We start from the raw sequence: 19765 nt of genomic DNA on the forward strand, positions 1-19765 counted from the left end.
TTAGAATATCCATACCTTATTTCTCACAGTAAATGAATTAGCTGTCATTTTATCCCCATCTGTATATTTTATCACCTCTTACCATGTTTTGCTTCAATAAACATCAGGAGCAAATCAAACACAGAACATAAATATCTGCATGAGGTGGGAATGGCTGAATACTTATTCCCACAATAGAAAAATAATTTTCTTCATCAGCAGTTGTTCAGGTCCCTAATTCTGAGGACAGAACCTTGACTCTTGTAGTAATATTTATTATCTCCTTCAACTTGCCTTCTTCTGTGTATTTTGTTGATCTGTGCATGGAACCTGTGTAAGGAAGACACATGATTTTGGGAAGTGTTCCATATTTTTTATGGGGGTGGTCTCATCTCCCAAGTAACAATGTTTTCTCAAATGTAGTTTACCTGCTTTCAAACATTTGAATATATGAGGCTTTTCCAGTAGAAATATGTAATTTGGATGCCAGTATGGTAATCAGAGACTGACTAATATTAATGTAATGAATAATAATGAATAAATAATGGATAAAATATGAAGTTAAATAGCACAAGAATTGACTCCCCAGTTTAACACAGAAAAAGATACACATTTGGATTGTAGCTTTGTTTCTTTTTCAGCTAAATAAATTTTAACTTGGGTAAAATCAATATAGCTAAGGATAATTTAATGAAAAGACACAAATTGTATTTTCTTTTCTCTTCGAAATAAATTAATTCACTAGGTACTTTATCTTGTTTAAAACTCAGCCCCAGAGATACCAAATAAAGTTATTTTAATGTGGAAAAATAAACTCAGTGCAGTGGAGAGGAGTTTAACAACATTGATAAATAAAATCTAAACATCAATACTTGTTAGCATTCCTTTAACTGCACTTTTCTCTGATTTAATGAAAACCTTGCAGTATTTCTTAGCACTAGAGCACTATTAATTATAAAATATTATCATTTGCTACCTGAAAGCCCAGTTTATTCAAATATGTAAACACATAATTGAGGAAAAAAACAATGAAACAAAAAATTAAACCATCTAAATAAATTTTAGCCAAGGCAGTAATTTCACAGTACTTAATAAAAACAATAACTTGTGATGAAGCTTGGTAATGTCTTGAAAATTCGGCTAGTAACTGGTTGTAGTGTCAAAATTATTCAATATCGAAGGTACATTTCAACAAATGTAGTTGTTGCTCTATCTTCTTCTAAACCCCTATCTTTAAGAAAACTATTACATGATTAATTCAGAGAATCACAGAATGGTTTGGGTTGGAAGGGACCTTAAAGTTCATCTCATCCCACCCCTGTCATGGCAGGGACACCTCCCACTGTCCCAGGCTGCTCCCAGCCCCAGTGTCCAGCCTGGCCTTGGGCACTGCCAGGGATCCAGGGGCAGCCCCAGCTGCTCTGGGCACCCTGTGCCAGGGCCTGCCCACCCTCACAGGAACAATTCCTAATTCCCAAGATCCCATCCAGCCCTGCCCTCTGGCACTGGGAGCCATTCCCTGGCTCCTGTCCCTCCAGCCCTTGGCAATTGTCTCTCTCCATCTTTCCTGGGGCTCCTTCAGGCCCTGCAAGGCCACCCTGAGCTCAGCCCAAAGCTTCTCCTGTGCAGGTGAGCAATGCCAGCTGTGCCAGCCTTTCCTGCCAGCAGAGCTGCTCCAGCCCTCTGCGCCTCCTGGAGCCTCCTCTGGGCTCTGTGCAGCAGCTCCAGGTCCCTCCTGTGCTGGCCAGGCTGGGGCAGCTCTGCAGGTGGCTCTCAGCTGAGGGCAGAGGGGCACAATCCCCTCCCCTGCTGCCCATGCTGCTTTTGATACAGGGCACTTCACAGGGGAGTCCTGGGGATAGTTTTGGGCAGCATTATATAAAAAAAAAAACAAAACACTAAGCCACTAGAGAGTTTCCAAAAGAGGCCATGAAGAGTCTGGAGGGGCCACCCATGAGCTTCTGCAGGCACTGGGCTGGTTCAGCTGCAGCAGAGGAGCTGAGGGCAGAGCTCTACTATCAGCATATTCCAGTTAATTCATGCTTAAGGTGCAAAAAAAAAAAAAAAAAAAAAAAAAAATATATATATATATATGAAAACTCAGATGGGGAATGCTTAGATTTGTGCTAGAAGAAATGTGGACTTCTGTACACAGTTAAAGCTGGAAGAGTGTCAGAGCTAAGGAATAAATTCTGTAAGGTAGACAATATCCTACATGTGCCATCCTTACTTCTGCTCCTCTGGAATGACCACTGAGGCCACAGGACACTTCTTGTTACCCATTTTCATTTTGGCAAGTGCTGTATGGTGTGCAGGCTTCACCTACTGCCCCAAAGGAGAGAATTATTTTGATTATCATCTTTTTGTCTCTTGGTTCTCACATCCTGGGTTTGATGACATCCTGTTTGGTACAAGTCATTAAACTCTTTTTTTGTTGATGGATGAGGTTTGTCATAATTTTAAGGGAAATATGTTTTGAAAACATTTTTCAAAAGTTTAAGAATTTACAGATAAGATGAAGGCTGTATTATGACCCACTTATGCAGAAAGATTAGCCAAAACGGTTTTTGGCTGTCTGATTTTCATATGACACATGGAGGACACAATGAGTCTCTTAAACTCCAGCTGCATCCAAGCAAACCTGCCTCCAGCAGAACTGCAAGGAAAACCTGAAGATGTGATGTTTAAAAAGGCAAACATCTTTACTATTGGTATGCAGAAATCAAGCTATGTCAAAAATTCAGACTAGACAAAATGTCCCCACACATTTCTACTAGGGAAAAAATTCCTGCAATGATACCAAAAAGAACATGGGAATGAAATCTGTTTGGAGAAGAGATGGGAGGGAAGGGAAGGCATTTGACTGAGATCACTGGAGGAGGATGATGAGCTGCTGGTGTTGCCATCAGAGCTTCTTTCCATGGTTGTCTGTAACACAAAATATCTGTAGAAAACCTAAAAATGATGGCAGGGTGCCAGATCATTGCCTGGACCTATTCACGGGCCATTTCTTTCTTACTGATGGAGTAGGAGGACTGAAAAGGGAAACACAAATGGCCTTGGAATCAATTTGCCACTTCTTCCTCCTGATTCTTGTACTTTGCTAGAAAATATTCTGGAGTACCTCAGATTTTAGGATAAGGTCCAAATGTGTCTTGTTACTGTTAAAATATTGTATGAATCACAGACGGTTATTCCAGGATTCAGGCTGCCTAATAGCAGCTTCTGTAAAATGGGAGAGAGAGCTTTGGTAAAAGCAGTGGTTTTATTCCTCTGAATAATGTTCTACTTAAGGAATTCCACTAGAGTCTCTGGACCTACCCAAACTTTCCAAGTTATATGCAGATAACTTCTGCTGCCTTTGTTACAAGGAACTGTGGAAGAGGAGGTTGTATCCTGTATTCCTGCTGAGCACTGGAACAGAGAAGCATGATGAAATGTATAAAATATTGACTTAATTCCCTGAAAATTTGTCCTCTCCATCATCTCTCCAGGTCTTAGATAAAGAATAGCATTGCTGGAATAGGGCATTTGCATTTTGTGCCAGGCTTGCTTTATATCACTTTGGAAAATATCCCAATGAATCCTATGTAAACAAAATTAGAAAACAATGCTTTATTAAGGCTCCAGGGTCTGTCTGGTTAAACAGCTCCTATATCTCTTAGCAGTGAGGATCAATCCCATTTTTTTATGTATTATACATTGCATTTTTTGACATTGCAAAAGTAACTTCACAAATTAAGCCATTATTTTAAAATTTGCATGGGAATGTCTGCTTTCTGGGGACTTTCATAAAAGTATAATGAAACTGAAGCTATTAGGTTCAGTTTTTTTCTTCTGGAAAGCATTCTGGATTTTAGAACACACATTGTGTTTACATTTTAAGTTGCCCTAGCATATCAATTAGTAAACATGCTTATGAGATTGTCCATTTAAAACAACATTTTTACACTACATATAGCCTTGTAAATCACAGGATGCTGACAACATGAAATGCCAGCTGTGAAATGAGAAACTGATGAAAATGCAGTAATTCTGAATTTTAATATAATATAAATCATGTCAGCAATATTTGTGAATAGCAGCTGTCAAGATTTCATTTGAACTGCATGTATTATGGTATTTTTATATTCTCTTATTTTCTGATAAATTAGACCTCCCTCTGCCCCCTCCCAACCTTGCTGTATGATAACCTTTGCAAGGATTGGAAATTGGTATAAAAGTTTTGACTGAATGGCATGAAATGGATTGTCACGATGTTCAAACAGAGAGAAAAATGGCTTCAAACTTACAGAAAGCAGGTTTAGATCAGATATTGGGAAGGAATTGTTCCCTGTGAGGGTGGGCAGGCCCTGGCACAGGGTGCCCAGAGCAGCTGGGGCTGCCCCTGGATCCCTGGCAGTGCCCAAGGCCAGGCTGGACACTGGGGCTGGGAGCAGCCTGGGACAGTGGGAGGTGTCCCTGCCATGGCAGGGGTGGCACTGGATGGGCTTTAAGGTCCCTCCCAGCCCAGGACATTCCATGATTCTCTGGATTAAGATTGTGTTCAAAAACATCACCTCCATTATAGTGGTGCTATTTATTTAAAAAACTCGGCATTTAAAATTTTCCAGAGCATGTTTTATTTAAAGATGTGATAGGGGGTGGAGAATTCTATTGAGCAGATTGTGATCTTCAGAGTCTTATCCTGCAAAGAAATCCAATAAATCAGAATGCTTCTTTATTGTGGTGGTTTAGATATGGAAGTAGCTGCAGAATCAGATCCCCAGTGTCGGGAGGTCTGTATCTCTGCACTGCCTGCCAGTGCTGTGTGCATGCTAAGAAAATGAAGATCAGGCTGGAATGCCTAAAAGGAACAAATATTTTCTGAGGTTTTTGTTACTTTGTATTCATCTAATGCAAAGGAATTTGTCCATGACTGCAAAACCCCCTCTGTTTTCTTGTCTGCTCTCTGAATGCTGGAGTTTGTTCCCATCATCTCCTAAGGCATCAAGAAAAATCAGGAAATGCTGCTGTATTTCAATGTGCTCTGAAATGCTGGTGTTTCAGTGAGTGACACAATCACAACTAAATGAGTTGCCTGTAGGATAAAGAATTCAGATGTCTGTCAGTGGAAGTGACCCGATTTGTATTGAGTTTTAGGAAGATAAAATTGATTTGCCAGCATAATTTAATATGATTTGCTTCAAAAATCAGTGTAAGCCTATTCTTTGAACAGCAGAAACAAACAGCATTAAACTGTTGTAGCAGCAAGGTGTGATGTGCAGATTTTCCTGCAGGCAGCTCCTGCTCTGGAGCTGAGGCTGAATGTGAGACACAGGGAATTCCTAAAGCTGGGAAAGGCAGCCATGGGGAAGCTGAATTCCTTCAGAGGAGGAGCAGCTTTCTGCCCCACTGCATTTCCCAGAGGAGCAGCTTTCTGCCCACTGCATTCCCAGAGGAGCAGCTTTCTGCCCCACTGCATTCCCAGAGGAGCAGCTTTCTGCCCCACTGCATTCCCAGAGGAAGCCCAGGCCCATCCACAGCAGCCCTGGAGCTTCAGAGGAAAACTCCAGCCTTGTCCAGGATCCTGCTCCAGCAGAAGCACAGCTGGCACTGCAGGAAGGCTGAGCCCCCATGGAATGGCACTGCTGCCACCTCCCTGACCCACAGGCTGCCAGGGCATGTTCTGACTTTGGCAGTGGTGTTTTTTATTACTGCAATTTTTTTCCTAATAAAGAACTGTTATTCCTAGTCCCAATCTTTGCAGGGAGCCTTTAATTTCAAAATTATAACAATTTGAAGGGAGGGGTTTTACATTTTCCATTTCAAGGGAGGCTCCTGCCTTCCTTAGCAGACACCTGGCTTTGCAAACCAAGACAGTTTGTTATGATTTAAAACTCTGTAACTGCTAAAGGCCTAACTGCTTAGAAAGGCCTGGTTTTGCAATGAAGCAGCTCTGGTTTTGCACTGCCTGTGGACCCTGCATCCCTTTTGCTTCCTACATTCAATGAATCCCCCAAACCTTCACAGGAAGCACAGGTGGCAAGAGTCTGTTTAGAGTTTTTGTTTTGCCCTGAATTTACTTGAATTTTCTTTGCATTCCTTGATGATCTGTCAGCCCTATCAACTCTGGCATGGCTGTAAGGTCCCTTCCAAACCGAAACACTCTAGGATTCTGATTCTCTGCTTGATTACAGGATCTCTTCCAGCTTATGGCTGCTGAGACATAGTCACTTCTTTTTATTCTGCTTGCAGATGTTCTATAGGGACTGGAAAGCATTCATATGATAATTAAGTAAGTTGAGATTGTTGGAATATGAATAAACAAGTTTGTAAATACCAATTATATGCATTTATTGAGCGTGAGCTGAACAAATGTTTCCAAATGCTGTATTTGAGAAAGGAAGTTCAGTTACAAACCAAGTCTCCTCTGCCTTGGGACTTCATAAGTAAAAGAGAAAGAAATAATTCATACATTTCATCCACGCAATCTCCTTTTCTCATAGATTTCTGTATCCCAGAAGTCCTATTTGGAGTGCCACTGTTGCAGAGATACAGCTCCTTTTGGCTGGTATAAGCTTTCATGCATCAGAGCAGCAACAAAACTAAAATTTGATTTTTCCAGATACATTTTTTATGATATGTCAAGCACTGCTGAAAACTTTGGGGATGCTTCATGTGACAAGGTGAACTGTAACATCAAAATATTCTGAGCTTTCAAGTTGAACCTCACAGTCCTTTGTTCACTGCTCAGTTCAGAGCTGCACATCTGTGCACGTTGTCACTCCAAGGTTCACAACATGCAGCTGGTAGGACTTGGGGAAATGGAAGTGCCCAGTCTGCCAAACTGATCCTTCCTCCACAGGGAAGGGTCTCCATCACTCATTCATCACTTCATCTCTCCCAGTTTTTCATGTGCTTCCAAATCCATTTGTATTCATCCAAGAGGAGGAGTCAGGAAATGTGAGGCACTGTCAGATTCGTGTGCAGTCCCGCTCGGTCCTTTTAATGTCCTGCTGTGTTTCATTGAAGTTCTTCATCATGTAACAAGCAGCTGTTCTCTTCTGCAGGTGGATTTTTCAGATTCTTAGACTGGATCCATGGGTCTGACGAGTATGGGAATTTCTTGAAGAAATGCTGTTAAAGAAAACTTCCAAAACCAAAATACTTGCATCACAGATTTTCTGCGTTTAGAACAGGCATCAAGTTTATTTCTGACGAAAAAACTTAATATGAAAGATGTCCTGACATCTAGAAAGAATTAAGGAAATCATACCAGGTACTTTCTTATTCAGGCAGTTCCCATGTAAGATATTTTAATTTTGAACTCTTATCTCGTAAATGCCAATTCCTCAAATGAAGCCAAAGGATTCACAGACCCTTTTCCTTACAGGGATTCCCATACTGGTATCCTCAGTATGGGAATAAATACTCAGCATCTTCTGAATATTTCAGCATCTTCTGAGTATTTCAGGAATCATTGTGCTTCACTGCCTTTTGCTGGAAACTGAGTTGGAGGAGTATAATTAGTACTGAATAAGTAGTAGTTAAGACATACACAGTGAAGCTGAACACTTGATCCAGCAGCCAATCTCGTGTTCTAGACCAGATCTTTTTATTTATGAAAAAGAAACTTAACCTTTAAAAACAAAACCAAACAAACATAAGCAAAAAACCCCAACCCAAAACCTCTGCAATTGACACTGCATTTTTATAATCATCTGCTGACAAAAGGATGGCAAAAAGTACACAAATTTCAGATTATGTTAAATTTGCTTGGTTTAGGACTTTAACTGTCAGGTCACAAAGTTTAAGAGAAGTTTAAAAATCGTCTTTTTGGATGATTCAGAAGTGTGTCAGGTTAATCATCTTTACATTATAATTTTTCAAGAAATATGCAGACATAGATGATGATTATTAACAAAGATATTTGATTATTATCAAAAAATTATTAATAATGAAGAGAATACTGAGTTTCTGTGAAAAACAAATAAATCCATATAACTTCTTTTACTTCAATCTGATTGTATACAGACTGCTAATAGCATCTAATATAAGAAAAAGCTGGGTTTTTTTCCTGTGGTTATGAATGTTTTAAATGCTGCCACTTTTAGGATACTTTTTGCTTCAAAAGTGGCAGAAAAGCTATTTCAAGAATTTGGAAGTGAGCACATAGATCTATAGTGAGGAAAAAAACAACATCTTATAAGACATTGCAAAAGTTTAATTTCTGAGCCAGTGTATATAAAATCCCAAATTGTTTGAATTTTACTCTTTTTTTCTTTCTCCCTCTTTCCCCCTTTCAAGAGAGTTCGGCCACATGTGCTTAGATCATAAAATAAGTCCTTTAAAAATCTAAACTTACTGCAGCCTGTCATTCAGCATGTCTGGCATCTTCAGATCTCTTGCAGAAAGAAGGTGACATTAATCTGTCAGTCCTCCTTCACAAGTTTGTGACTTTTTCCAGGGCCTGAGGCAAACACATGTGCCCAGTCACTAAAGGATTTGCTAATGCTCCTGCAGTGCAGCGAGTCTCTACCCCAGCAGCTGTTGTTTAGTGATAGATCACTGAAGCAAAAAATTATGCTGGTATAAAAAATAGATCTTGAACCACAGCTCTCATTCTTATGCCTTTGTTGTGCATTAGTGGCAAACCTCTGGGATTTATTTAGCTGTAATCATTCGTTACTGAGGGGCAGAGTGTCTTTCAGACACTGGTGATGGAGTCACCTTTGAAACAAGTGCAAATGAGTCCAAATCATTCAGCAATCCATCCTCCTTGGGTTACATTTTAGAACTGGCACATCCTTCAAGAGCCTGTTCAGCATGTATAACACTAACAGCAGTATAAAGAAAGACATTTTACTTTTTTATCCTATATTTCTGAGACAGTTTAATTAGTTTACCGTCTGGATTTGTACTCCTTTATTGAACAATGGCAGCTATACAAAGCAAGCACCAGCAGGCAAATGCTGCTCCTCTTTACACTGAGGGTGAAAAAGACCTGTGGGGTGTCTGGTCAAAGCTCAGTGGGGCCAAGAATAGTGGTCAGTGATTTGGGATTAACATCAGAAGTATCCCAGAGGACACTCAGAGCTGCTTGGGGTGTGGTTGTTACTTCAACTGCCTTTTCATGCTCATTCATTCCAAAATCAAGAGGGAAAATGTAAGTTTTAACATAGAATTTAGTTTGCAGTTCAGAGATGAAGATGAGAAAGCTCCTAAAACAGCTGTGAGAGCACTTGAGGCACTACCTGTCCCAAATATCTGATCAGAGTGGGGAATTGAATGCATAGGTTTTGAAGTTTTCATACTGAATAAAAACATTTCAACTTGTGTATAAAAAAATTAAACCATCCCCAAAAAGTTGTTGGTTTTGGTTTTAAGTTTTTGTTCTCAGAAAACTATTTGATGCTCTCTGAATAATCCAGATAATGTCAATGGTTTGGGAATGATAGCTAATATATGGATCCTTGCATTTACCAATTTCATACTATAGTTAGTGATTAAAAAAAAACAAAAACAAAACCAAAAAAAACCATCCCAAAACCAGGATAAACTGCAGATTAAAAACAGATCTGATTTTAAGGAGGCAAAGAGAACTTCTGAAATTTTCAATTTTAATCCCTCTATATCCTATTTTTTCCCTTTTGGTCATCGATTCTCAGCTTTCTCTCTTAAGTCCAAAGTGTTGTCACTGTGCACTAGCCTGAAAACACCCTGGGCTGAGCAGAATCACAGCTTTTCCTCTTTGATTTTATTGGGAGGGCTTGATCCTGCCTCACTCTGTGAGCAGTTTTCTAAATCATGTTTATGAGTGAACAAGTTTTTCTGTTAAATTAAAAGAGTGAAGAAGAAAAGATAAGAATGCTTTCATTTAGCAGTCGAATAATTAAAACAGACGCAGAAAACCTTTTACTTCTTTGTTTCTACCTGAAGTAAATCACGGCCAGTTCCCACAAAGCAGGTTCCAATGACTATTCCAAGGCAGGAATTCTCAATTCCTTCACCTTGGGTGGAAAGGAGCTGACTGCTTCAGTCACACAGGACTTTCTAGTTCCATTTTTACTGCTTTGATCATTTTCCCCTGTAATAGTTTCAAATGAAATACAGTCAGTAGAAAGTGGGAAAGCATCTTCTATATTCTCACTTAGCTAATATTTAACTTAACCAAACTGAGCTTAACAATTATGCCTCTGTCACTCTCCCTCAAATATATATATATCTATCAGTGTTATATATATAGTACCTTCCTCAAGCTTAAATAGATCAGCACTTTGCATAATTATCATAATAGACAACTCACATTTAGTCTGTCATTTAACACAAAATAACCTGGCAAAATCTGTGAACACTGAGTTCTATTTACTGTCAATAATTCCCACAGAACTGCTGCATTTGAAAAACCGTTTGGTTACGTCTAAATACCAAGCCAACTCCTCCTGTCATTTTAAGGATCAGTGAAAGGCAGGGGTATGTCCTACACCATTGTCTTGGTTTGAAAAGACAGGTGTCTGCTAAGGAAGGCAGGAGCCTCCCTTGAAATGGAAAATGCAAACCCCCTCCTTCTAAATTATTCTGATTTAGAAATTAAGGGGCTCTCAGGCAAAGATATCGGAGTAGGAATAACAGTTCTTTATTAGGAAAAAACATTCAAAGAAAATATAAAAATAAAAATGCAGTAATACAAAACACCACTGCCAGAGTCAGAACATGCCCTGGCAGCCTGTGGGTCAGGATGGTGGCAGCAGTGCCATTCCATGGGGGCTCAGCCCTCCTGCAGTGCCAGCTGTGCTTCTGCTGCAGCAGGATCCTGGACAAGGCTGGAGTTTTCCTCTGGAGCTCCAGGGCTGCTGTGGATGGGCCTGGGCTTCCTCTGGGAATGCAGTGGGGAAGAAAGCTGCTCCTCTGGGAATGCAGTGGGGAAGAAAGCTGCTCCTCTGGGAATGCAGTGGGGCAGAAAGCTGCTCCTCTGGGAATGCAGTGGGCAAAGGCTGCTGTGGTGTCCCAAAAGGTCAGATTGTATCCAGGTAGGAATGCTTGGCTCCTCCCCTGGGCGGAGCCTCTCCCCGTGGGATGATGGAATTTTCTCAGCCATGCAGGGACACTCACTGGCCATGAACAGAAGAGATCTCCTGAGGGAGGGTTGGCTGTGGGAGAGATAAAGAAAACTGCCCAATGAACAGAAGAGAACTGCCCCAGCTCTGACAGATGGTGATAGAACACACACCCCCAGACACATCTTGCGTTTCCAACCTAAGACAACCATGGAAATGCTTATCCAGTGTCATTCCAGGCACTGATGGAGACACTTTATTTATGTGAATGAGCTGGGATTTCCTGGAATAGAGGCACTTTTCCTCAGAGTGGCTGGGACAGGCTGTGTTTTGGATTTTTCCTCAGCACAGGGTTGATAACTCAGGGATGTTTTTGTTATTGCTGAGCAGGGCTCACACAGAGCCCCGGCATTTCCTGCCTCTCAGCCCACCCCACCAGCAAAGAGGTTGAGGGATCACAAGAAGCTGGGAGGGGACACAGCCTGGATAGCTGACCCCAACTGACCCAAGGGATGTTCCACACCATGAAATGTCAGCTCAGGGTTTAAAACTGGGGAAAGTAGAAGGAAGGGGGGACATTTGGAATGATGATGTTTGTCTTTCAAAGTCACAGCTCTGAGTGATAGAGTCCTGTTCTCCTGGAGATGGTGAACACCTGCCTACCCACGGGAAGTGTAGAATGAATTCCTTCTTTTGCTTTGTTTAACTGTGAGAATTTTGCTTTACCAATTAAACTTTCTTTATCTCAACTCACAAGTTTTAGAATCATGGAACCATAGAGTGCTTTGGGTTGAAAGGGATATTAAAGCTCATGCAGTGCCACCCCTGCCATGGCAGGGACCCCTTCCACTGTCCCAGACTGCTCCAAGCCCTATCCAGCCTGGTCTTGGACACTGCCAGGAATGGGGATTTTCCCACTTTTACATTTCAGTTCTCTCCTCCATGCTGGTGGCAGAGGAGTGAGTGAGTGGCTCCGTGGGGCTTAGTTCCCATCTGGGGTTAAACCATGACACTAAGTCATGAGCTTTTAACCCATTTTTCTCTTTCTATACATCTCTTAAATTCAGTCCTCGACAGTTTATATCAGTTGGTTATTGTGCAAACTACAAACTTACCAAGGCAATAGTTTAAAATTCTTTGGTTTTTTCCTTTTAGATGTAGAGGAATGGATTTTTAATGAGTTGCTAGTGGTTTTAACTTAAGGGTTTAGCACTGCATTTATGAAGCTGCCTCCTTTTTAAACATGACTGATAATGAACCAGGCAAGGTAGGAAACAACAAATAATTTGAACATGTAGTGGAATCAAGCTTTGCTGTTTGACTGTATGATTCCTCCCAGAAAGAAATACACTTCTCATCTCTTAAAAATATCATTACAGAGAGAGAAAATTTAATTCTACCAAGAACATGAAAAGACACTGAGAATAACATTAATGCTTTATATGAAACTTACTATTATTCATCATGTAGTACTGAGAAGATTTCTAATAATCAAAATACAGACAAATACATACCAGCAGCAGTAATTGTTACTGTATGAAGAAAGGTAATCTTCTAAGTCCTGTTTTTTTTTTTTTTTGTGCCTGGGCTAAACTAAATAATTACTTACAGAATTGTAACTTCTCCTGCAGTATAGCAGCATAATCTTTCAGCTGACTCTGAGTTTGCCAGAGTCAAGTGAGAAATATTGTTTTACTAGGAAGCACTGAGCCTTGAAAAAGGTGTGACCTGGCTCCTTCCTCCAATTTCTCTCTTGTACCATGGGGCAAAACGTTGTCTTAAAAATTATCTTTCTAAACTTAGGGAAGTGGGGGAAAAATCTCGGAACATATTTCAGGTATTTCCCATCTTCTGCTTAAAAGCAGTGAGAGTACACAAGGCATTTGTGTACTTCAGTGTTTTACCTTGTTAGTCTGAAACACCAAGAATAACACATTTTTCACTGTACTGAGCATATTTTTCCTGTGCTTCAGCAAACCTTTAGCAGCTGCCTGTTGGGGAGTGCATGTCCCATTTACTCTTTGAAGCTTTCCTACTTCAGAAGGAAGTGAATAAACATCCTGCTGTTTGAAGGAGCAGGGCTGAGGTGAGGAGGCTTGACCTGTGAAATATTTGTTAGTTTGGAGTCTGCTTTAACTGTTAGCCAGGCCTGCTTTCATTTGGAATAGTAAAAAATCAAAACAACTGTTGTCAGGAGAGGTTGAATGAATCTGCAGGAGTACCTGCACAAGGAAAAAATGTTATAGATTTTGTGAGGGGGAAGGAACTTGAAGCCACAGCTCTGTTTGGGAACAACAAATGGAGAGTTCTGGTATCAGATTGGTTCAGTGGTCACGCAAAAGTCCAACAATGGGGAAAATTGTTCCATCCCAGCCCTGGAGTGCACAGATCAGTGATTTCCTGGAACACTGGTAAAAGCAGCTTTTATGCCAGACATAAACACACCCTTCAGACATGGGAAACAGTACTTTTTATATAGCATTAAATGTTATATATCTGGAACATTAAAACATCACTTTTCACTGAACATTTATAATAGTCAACATACATTTTCTCAGCTTTGTAATTCTTAATACTCAACATTTTCAAGCATGCAGAATTTATGGAAATTTTATTTCCTAAGTGTATCAACTGCTATCTATATTTTGTTGTTGAAATATAAAGAAAAATTGTGAATACAATTCCTTGTTTTGCACGGTTATTTCTTTTATTAGTCCAAGTGATAAAATTCATCCATGTTCCATTAATCTTATTTGATTTTTTTTTTTACCCTTTGCATTAATGCTCAATTATAATAACATTTTGTGTTTCATTTGACTCTTTGCTATGTAGTACAGAATCAAAAAGCCACTATTAATAGTGGGTTCAATCAATTTCTAAGTGCATACATTTCCTCTAGGTACTGATCTAATTGCAATCATAGGAGACATTAAAGAAACATGCTGTAAAAATGGGAAAATTGTCTAAGTACCAGTGCTGTATACAATGAGTAAACATGTACATGATTCTTCTAAGTGCTTCTGGAGTGAAACTTTATTAATTCTCATAAATAATCAAATACATAATTCAAGCTGTCTCCCAAAATGTGATTTATACACTTGACCTAAAAGACAGCAAACACTTGAGCAACCATTTCTGTATTTCAGAGAGGATGGCTCAATTTTACCCCAGCTGTGCCTCTTTACAAGTGGATTTTATGTGTCAGGACCTCGAGTGCTCAAATATGACCCTGAACAGCTGCACTGGGGTTCTCACCCACATGGGCCCTGTGGGTTTTGGGCTCCATGTAAGCTCAGCCCCCAGTCTTTAGTCCTCATTTGAGGCACCTCACAGGTGTCCTTGTCCTGTCTCTGGTGGTGCACATGTGGCACATCTGATGTCCCATCTGCTCGGAGGGTGGCTCAATGACTCCTCACATGCACATTTGTACTTGGAGCTGTCTTTGGCCACATCTGCCCACTTAGCCCTGTGTCACAGCCCTGCTGTCACTTGTCTCAGCCCCCATCTCCTTGTGCTTCTGTCTGGACTTTCTGTTTGGGCCCTGTTCCTGTTTCACCACTTGAATTATTCGAGACAGCCACTGGATCTTGCCCCCAGCAGCAGTCCCTGTGTGCTGTGCTCAGATCCAGCACAGCTGCTCTTGGGGAGCCTCCCTGGTCCCTCCCCATCCCCCAGGGAGCAGCTGGCCCTGGCTGCTTCCTGACATGGAAAATGCTGTGTCTGTCTTGGGTGGTGTGGTTTCCATCCTGGGAAAACGATTGCATCTCCCCAAAAGCAATCTCAGCAGGGTAATGACAGAAACAAAAGGCAAGTTGTTGGGAGCACCCAAATTACAGCTCCTGGGAATGGAATGGCAGGTGAATACTATTGAATGTCAAGTTAAAACAAAGAGACTTGAACTTCTGAGCTGAAAACTCTGCATTTTTCCCTATCACACAAGAGCTTTGCATTTCAGTTTCAATTCTAGTGCAGTTTCAATTCTAGTATTTTGCAATACATCATTTTCTACTGAAAAGAAATATAATATGAAATAGTTTGGGTTTTTTTTTTTTCCCTATCAGGCCTTGATCTCTGAATGATGAACTATATTTCAACCAAACAACTTGGAATTGAAGAGGTCTAATTTCTTGCAATTATCTGATTCATATGCCAGTACTAATTAAAATTGGGAACATGATACCCTGTCCTTAGCACCTGTCTGCTCTCCAAGTGATAGAAGGCTGGGAAAAATATTCCAGTAAGAACCAGAACAGCAATTTTTGCTAGAAAAATAAGTAATATTCATATGAAATAGTATTCTTCAGCTCTGGCACCCTTTCTAGATCACAGTATTTATGTATACAGACTTTAGGCAGTTGCATTAGAAAGGATTGCTCTAGTGCTGAAAATAGTAATTAATGCAAAATAAAGAAATGTAGGGGGAGGAAATAAGCTATCTTCCCAGATTTTAGTGATCTAATTAAAAAGATCCTGCATTTCTAAATAAATACAAAATGAAATTGTCCTAATTCTTACTTTTAAACTGGTAGAAAAGAGCTTTGGTGTTTGACAGGACCTGAGGAGTGCAGCTAAAGTGGAAATAACAAATTTTCATAGAAGATTTTTCTTCCTGTCAGCTGCTTTCCATGGTTTTAACCTCAATCAAAGTACCCTGATGTTCACTTTCAAGGTCTGTGTGGTAGCTGTTGAATGTATTATTCTCCTAAATGATACCTGGGTTTGTACTGAAGTTATCAAATGTATTATTAGACATTTAGGCATGTATTTTCAGTTTTGCTCTTTTATGATTGCTCAGGGTAAAATATTTTTCCAAGACAGGAATGAACTGTAGCTTCTAGTCTGGGATGAGATCCATGTGTAGCACAGGGAGGAATCTGTGTGTTGTTCTGTAAAGTAAATGCTGAGGAGCCGAAGTGTCGGTGTTGGCTGAAGTCACAGTCCACCCAAACACAGTGCAGAAAAAAAAAGGTCCATATTCACAGAACCACAGAATTGTTAGGGTTGGAAGGGACCTTTGGAGATCCTCCAGTCCAACCCCCCTGCCAGGGCAGGGTCACCTGGAGCAGGTGACACAGGGACATGCCCAGGTGGCTTTGGAATGTCTCCAGAGAGGGAGAGTCCGTGCCCTCCCTGGGCACCTGCTCCAGTGCTCTGCCACCCTCGGAGCTCGTTGTGGTTTTGTTTATGTCCATTACTCCCTGTCCTGTCCCTGGGCACCCCTGGAAAGAGTCTGGCACCACCCTCTGCCAGCCCTTGGAGATATTGGTGAGGATTAATGACATCCCTCTCAGGCTTTTCTCCTCCAGACTGACCAGGCCCAGCTCCCACAGCTTCTCCTCATCAGAGAGATGCTCCAGACCCCAAATCATCCTTGTGGCCTCTGCTGGACCCTCCCCAGCAGCTCCTTGCCTTTCTTGAGCTGTTGAGCCCAGAATTGAACCCAGCACTCCAGCTGGGCCTCAGTGGCCGAGTATTGTGGGAAATTTAGGATTCTTGTATACCTGATGAATATGATTAAATAGAAGTTGTTTATTGTTTATATTACACACACTTTTATAGATTTTACAAACTGTTAAGTACACTTTCCTTGACTGATGTTTTTGCCTTGCTCTCTCAATTTCTGTTTTTATTTCTTAGTATCTGTGATTAGTTACAGTTTAGATGTTTTACAGTCTTCTGTTACTTAATTTTTGTGATTCTGATATTTAGTTTTTCAGTTTCTTCGTTCTTATTTTAGCACAGTTTATGTCTTAGTAACCTTGATGAATTCCACAGTGCCCTGAGAAAATTCTGGTAAGAACAGTTACAAGCAGTGGCTGGTGCACACTGAGGCCTAAGTTGTTCAGAGACATTGCTACAGCTGGGCAGAGCGGGAGTCTCCCCTCTCCAACCTGCTGGAAATGCTCTTCCTGAGCCCCCCCTGGATCCCTTTGTCCCTCCTGGCTGCAAGGACCACGAGTCCACTTGTGACCCACCAGGACCCCAGGTCTTTCTCCAGAGAGCTGCTCCCGCAGGCCAGCCCCAGCCTGAGCTGTGCTGGGGCAGTTCCCCCCGGGTTCACCCATCTCTGGGCAGGCTCTCATCCCTCTGACCGTGGGGTCTGTAGCTCTGAGCTGGCATTTCCTTGCTTTCAGACCTCCTGCTCAGCAGAACTGGTGGCGAAGAGCTGGATAATTGAGTCCTCACACCTAACACAGTTTAATCCCATCAGCACTCAGGTGAGAGCCAAGGGCTCTGGGTTCCAGCTGCGTGGGTTTATCAGAGCAGGGAGCCCTTGGGCAAAGCTTGACTAAGCAACTCTTTCCAACATGTGATATGGCTGACCTTGAAATTCCGTCAGTCTTTATCTACGTGGAGCAACTGCTCGTTGTGGGAACAATATACATGACACAGGCCTGGAAATAACTTTAAATCTTAAAATATTATTCCTCAATTGACATACCTTCCTTTTTTTTTTTCCCAACAACAAAGCTCTGTAAACCTTTGGTTACTTGGTGTATTTGTGCACTATCAGTTATACCAAAATTAAGAGGTTTAAACAGAGCAGTTCCCCATTGTAGCTGTCAGTATTTTCTATAAAATCTGGGCAGGATTAGTCAGCAACAGGATAAAACAAGCCTCTGTATCAGAACTGTATTAGTGTTCATGGTGTTCCTACTGTTGACTAAATGCTGGAAAGTGTTTAGCAGACCAATAGTAACCATTTGATATTTTCAGAATGATAGTGGAAAATTAAACTACAATTAAAATGGTTTAAAATAGTTTAAAGACCGTTTTAAAGACCATTTTATATAATAATACATTATTTATTGTGAATGAATAGAATGTATAAATGTAAGTGTTCTGCATTTGCTTATTCCTTTAAAAAGATAGTGCTACTACCAAAAAAATTTGCTTATTATACATTTGAACACATATCTAACTCTCTACTAGCTAGGAAACAAGTTTACAGAAACCCACACAAAATATTCTGAAATGACCTTTCTGAATAATTGAAGATGGCTTTGCATTTTTACCAGCATCTCCATAAACTGAGTATGGCATCAATGACAGTTCACCACAACCTCAGCCATAGAGTAGCATTTACAAACATATTTAGAGAGCTTTACTGTAAGTAATGAAATTATTAACTAGGACAAATATATCTGAATGTTCAAATGTGCTTTATGAGCTCAATAATTCTCATGGTAAACATATTTTTTTCTGAAGCCCTGGTGGCTAAGAGCTAGACTTTGTGCAATTGTGAAGTGGGTGGGTGATGAAATTGCTGTTTTTCTGTTTTCTTCCTGCATGAGATTGCAGCCTGCATACAGAAAATCTGATACTATATTTCTGGGAAATGTTTTAGTTGTGGCTATTTTCTTTTTTTTAATAGAATCATAGATGCCTTGTCTTCACCCACTGAACTTCTATATTTTCTTCAACTGTTGTTCCTATTAATATTGAAAAGAATTTTATTGTCTGAACCTGACCTAGTAGAGGAGGAGCAGACTGTCAGAACTGGAAATATGTGACTCAATGGAGAACATCCGTTTTTATAAGTTACTTGGGGGCTGAGGCAGGTCCAAGGCAAAACTACTACAAGATTTTAATTTGTCAGTCAACCCTTCTGATTTTTCATTTAATTTCTTTATTGTTCTCACACTTATCCTCCAAAAAACCAAAACCAAAAACCCAGATACACTTCTAAATTGTCTAAATTTAGTTTTGCTGTTATCAGTGGAGAAATAACTACAAAATCTGCTGTTCCACCTTTCAGCTGGAAGTGAGGTGGTTGCCTTTCTTCTTGGAAGAGAACCTAAGTGTTATGTGTGAAAAACCATTTGTGATATTGAAAATTGTTAGTTAATCACAGCTCTTTTTGGGAACAGGACTAAACATAATGAGAGTATCAATAGCTGCCAAGCTAAAAAAGGAATGTAAAAATCAATACCAACAGCTGAACTGTTCCAGGGCTAGGGCAATTACAATCTAACTTAGTTTCTCCAAGTACTCTTAAGTGCTTAATTTGGAAAACCACCATTCTCCTTGTGGGTTAGACTCTTTTATATTCACATATAATCCCCATTTTTTCAGCACTCAGATGCCCAAGCTCCTGAAATTCTGTATTCATCAACATAGGATGAGCTGCTTGGAAATCCCTGTAATATCTGAATGCACTGCCAAGAGGTGTCTGCATGTCACAGTACCCAAAAAGCTTCAGATTGCTCTCAAGGCTGGGGCACTGCTGCAGTTAGATTGAAATGAACTCTGCACTTCTGGATGCCCAGCACCCCTCTGTGAGTGGATATCTATATGAATGCTGATGATGACATTTTCCACCCATTCTCTATCATAACTCTGGGATGCAGGAGAGTGTTCTCATTCTCATGGAAGTCAGCACCTGTGTAGTTCCTGTGTGTGGAGAAACAATTATTGGCTTAGACAATTAACAAAGTAATTGAGACACTTTCCTGGCTGCCAGCGCAGTGGCACAAGACTGGAAAACAGGAGATATTGTGCCCAAGATTCCCCCCCAAGAAGCTGATTATGCTGCCTCTATAAACATACCATTTGTTTAAAGTCAGCAAATATGTTTCCCTTTCTTGTTTTTTACATTATTCTCCCACATCATTGATGAAACATTCTCTGTTAACACACTGAGGGCAGGAAATGCTTGGAGCACACAAATTAGACTTCAAGAGCTGTGTTGGTTTTATATTAGGAGTGAGTTGTGCAAAGGAGTATCAGGATAAGGTTATTTAAAA

At 40.5% G+C, this 19765-nt stretch overlaps 1 long non-coding RNA gene across 1 annotated transcript; it reads left to right on the forward strand.

The window, feature by feature from the left end:
- The first annotated feature begins 16643 nt into the window (after positions 1-16643).
- On the forward strand, positions 16644-19457 carry LOC128793840 (uncharacterized). The gene is made up of 3 exons (XR_008432904.1): positions 16644-17004; positions 17153-17236; positions 19095-19457. It is a non-coding gene; the product is annotated as an uncharacterized LOC128793840 (long non-coding RNA).
- Positions 19458-19765: the final 308 nt, after the last annotated feature.

The sequence above is a fragment of the Vidua chalybeata genome, chromosome 11, assembly GCF_026979565.1.
Source record: "Vidua chalybeata isolate OUT-0048 chromosome 11, bVidCha1 merged haplotype, whole genome shotgun sequence".
In the NCBI taxonomy this organism is placed as follows: Eukaryota; Metazoa; Chordata; class Aves; order Passeriformes; family Viduidae; genus Vidua; species Vidua chalybeata.